General features: G+C 40.3%; 1 pseudogene; it reads right to left on the bottom strand.

Annotated features, from left to right (window-relative positions):
- Positions 1 to 1397: 1397 nt before the first annotated feature.
- Positions 1398 to 2006, bottom strand: LOC147423452 (uncharacterized; annotated as a pseudogene).
- Positions 2007 to 4152: the final 2146 nt, after the last annotated feature.

The following is a 4152-nucleotide window of genomic DNA, read 5'->3' as shown; positions in this document are numbered from 1 at the left end:
GATACAGTCACATTGTATAATTGTTGCAATTTAAGATTAAGTAATAAAGTAACATACTCTCTTTTATCTATTTCTATGCCCCCAACTTCACATATAATGCATCTTCTTCATCATCTATTTTTATAGCATCCAAACTTCACGTGTGCTTCAAAAACGTCAATAGATGCAAAGATTTTTGTTCTTCAATGGCCTCCAAATATTATTTCAAAGAGTAACATTGATCTCAAACATTGTACATCAAAGGACCAAGGATATATAGAGATATGCCTATCCATGTGAAGCCAGAATCTAAGGGAGTTAGATATTCAACAATGAAAGTGAAACTTTTTTTAGGGGGAAGCAAGTAACTCTCATGATGACAATCCTAAAGGCAATAGATAGCACATCATAATTCACACATAGTACTTCTTTCAAAAGAAGTGGATAACCCCTACCAAGGATGTACACATGACCTTCAATTTCTTTGCGTTTTTGGTAATCCTTTATAGTGGTGGTTGTTTACAACAACTCGCTAATAGCAATCCTCATCAATGTTCATGAAAATCCCTTCATAAGTAATACTTTAGTGATTTTTTTTGGCAAATTGGACCATATTTCTAACTATATTTACTTTATTTTCTTGCCAAATCTAGTAGAATTTTTGGGTTTCACTCTGCTCTCATCTGGTTGTACTAAGTTTCTAACTAGCTGTAGGCTAAGTTGACATATTTTTTTGGATTAGTGGTCCGGCCTCGTCATCAAGAGGGCTACTTCATTTAATTGAAGAAATAACATTTTTCCCAGGTTGAAGCTACTCAAAATCTAAACGCTAACAAGACTGAAGCCCTTGACATATGAGTACGTCAATTGGACGAGGCTCGGTATGAGCTCATCCTATAAAAGATGGCCTTTCTCTATCACACATGATCGTGGTCACTCGAGTGTGGGTGTCATCTCATGTTCAGTGGCACCCTCCCTAATATTGGCGATCCCTTGCCATTGTCCAGCACTCACCTCATGTGCATGTGATTCGTTAAACGTACTGAATTTTTGGACTCTTTTAAAGTCTCGATGAGGATAGTCCCCATCCAGGGTTTATCAAATCCTTATATAGGGCGCCAATATGCCATGCAAGACATGCGTCTAAAGAGTGTTGAAGAAAGATTGCTCTCTCTCTCCCCCCCCCCCCCCCCCCTCTCTCTCCTCTCTCTCTCTCTCTCTCTCTCTCTCTCTCTCTCTCTCTCTCTCTCTCTCTCTCTCTCTCTCTCTCTCTCTCTCTTTTATTTGCCTTTCAAGTGGCCTGACTAGCAGGCAAAAATAAATTTATTTCCAGCTACATTTTGCATAGACTTGTTCAAATACTGATTGGTATCTGACAATCTCTACTGGTATGTACATGTTTTATGTGTGCTTATTAAAAACTGAAGTGGAAAACTTTGGTGCCTAGTTCACTTGGCAGTTCTCATCAGCTCACTACCAAAGCCAGGTCTCTGCATCTTGAGTTCTGCACTCTCAAGGACGCAAATCACATTGTTGAAGAAGACGAGATGCCATTCTGGTCGTGCGCTCCTGCTGGCTTTTGTACAATGACTCACGGCCGGAGCAGTGCTCAAAAAAAAGTTTTTTCCAAAAACTTGGCAAACCTACATATGTGAAACAACAGAGGTAAATTGAAAAAAATTGAAAGTTTTTACACCATATTACACTAATTTTTTCAAGTTTTTGTAGGTTTTTTCACCTTTAAATACTACACTAAACCTAGGTTTTTTTCGAGCACTGGCTCAGTTGGGATACATGTGGCGGATGTAGAGCATGGCATCCTCGGAGGAGATGTGCTACAAATTCTGGCAGCATCGCTGGCTGTGTTGACTGGTGCGTTCACGTTGCTGCCCACCGCGCAGCTCCATGAAGTCGGCACAAGCTTGGAGGCGCATATGCCACTCGCTTTCGTGACTGTCAGCAGCAGTACTACTTACTGCCAATAGTTCCAACAGCACCAAAACCGTGATCATCATTTTGCAGGCCATGCTTGGCGTAGTCTAGTACAAGCTCTCTCTCTCTCTCTCTCTCTCTCTCTCTCTCTCTCTCTCTCTCTCTCTCTCTCTCTCTCTCTCTCTCTCTCTCTCTCTCTCTCTCTCTCTCTCTCTCTCTCTCTCTCTCTCTCTAGAGCGCGCGCTCTAGACGAATTTTTCTCCCTCAAGATTCTACATGCAAATAAAAAGGAACATCCTCTGAACATGCAATGTCCTTTGCCCACTTCCTTGCACAACTGTACGTGCAGTATCTGCGATCATATGTGACAAAGCTAAGGCCCAAAATTAACAGCATGTGCAGGCTACTGTGCTATGTATTATTGCAGAGGCGAATGGGTACTTTTGAGTGGGCGACCCTACCCTGTGGGTGCCGGCCTATCAAGACACCTGCTAATCAATAAGAATAGCGTGTTGCAGTCAGCTCTTGATACACAGCACTTGGCGGCTCTGTAAGATGAGGGTGCCAGATGCAGTCACGTCTCGATATCAAGCACTTGGCGAGTCTGTAAGATGATCGTGCTAAATGCAATGCTGAAGCCAGAATTTCCCAATTTCCACAAGAAGCCTGCCTGTAGCCATCCACGCCGGCGTGGATGGCTATAGGCAATTGGTACTAAGAATGCATTTCTAAAATAAAAACCTACCTATAGCCATCCGCGCAGGCGCGGATGGCTAGAGGCAGTTGCATTTTCTATAAGAAACACCCCTTTTCATTTGCATGGTTAAAAGGATAACAGATTTATTGAATTTTTTAGTGCATGACGACTCTTGTGTCCTTGTTGGTTAATATTCTAATTTAGTCTGCTTACTAAGAGTACTTTCACATGCAACAAGACCATCATTGTTTTTTACTTGAGCGGTCGCAAACAATATTAGTTGGCTTGCATAAAGAGCCCTACAAAAATGTTGTTGTTGACAAAGCATAGAGAGAGAGGATAAAATTTTGCGGACAGAGATGGCTAAAGACACAACAGTATTTTTGACACACATCAAAAATTACAAATCAAGCTTAATTTTAATTCCCTAAGTTAGCCTATGATGGCTATCTTCTACCATAAAGAACTGCACATAGGTATCAATGGTACCTTGAAAGGTTGCTAGTTTGCTTCATCCAAAAACCAAAGCTAGTTCTCACAATCTCCTTCCTTTGTCACCTTCCATTGCATGTTCGCATCTGTGTCTCCAAGGACGGCTACAATCAATACAAAGAGACGCATATAGGAACTTCTTTTTTAAAATTATGAGAAACCATGCATTGTTGCTCTCAAATATCCAGATAGAGAAATGTGACATGCTCTCTTTTCAATTCATTGTATAAAACACAAAAATAATTGGACAGATGAATCTCCATGGCATGTGTGTCATTGCAACATGCAATTGGTTGTTGATTCCAATTTTTGAATTAAGTATATACTGATAGCAAAATACATAACTTGATTACAATGAAAACATTATCGTTGATTTGTTGCAAAGACGATGCAGTAGGGGGGGTGGCAAGTATACTCTCCCATTATACTTGATTATTGGTCATTTCATTATGGTTCTTCTCCATATTCCTTTTGGCTATCTTAATTTCTTGGGTGATTGCACCGAGTAAAGCATGTTTTTACTTTTAATGAAAATTCAATCAATACCGATGATATAAATCATTTCAAGCTATGCTCGTTTTTTTTGTGTTTGTAGTACAAATATTCTATGATCTTCATGGGACATAGGAGAGATATTGCGAGTCCACTTGATTTCACTCAGCAGAGGAAGGAGCTTTTCAAGATCTTGGAAGTATGACCAATTGATTCATTTATGTGACACCAAATACTTAGTTTAGCTCTGACTAGACATCTTTCATTTCAGGGAGTTAGGGAGAAGCCCAACTCTCTCTCTCTCTCTCATTTCTTGCTCGGTTATTTCCTTGCTCAAAAATATTTGCTCGCCATGTGGTAGGACTCCAAACGGCTCAATAGAAGTTGCCATTCATGTACACATTCTGGTATATGGAATGCAGAATATTACCATTACAGCAAGTGAATCACAACACATCCAAACAGTTTGAATAGTAGTCCATAACAATGCCATAAGTCACCTGAGATTAAGTCGGAGTAGCCAACTCCACAATGGCCTACTTATCCTTGCCTTTTGCCAT

The sequence above is a fragment of the Adiantum capillus-veneris genome, chromosome 26, assembly GCF_014529385.1.
Source record: "Adiantum capillus-veneris isolate H3 chromosome 26, ASM1452938v2, whole genome shotgun sequence".
In the NCBI taxonomy this organism is placed as follows: domain Eukaryota; kingdom Viridiplantae; phylum Streptophyta; class Polypodiopsida; order Polypodiales; family Pteridaceae; genus Adiantum; species Adiantum capillus-veneris.
Note: the sequence above shows the minus strand (reverse complement) of the source record. Positions and strands in the feature narration are given on the sequence as shown.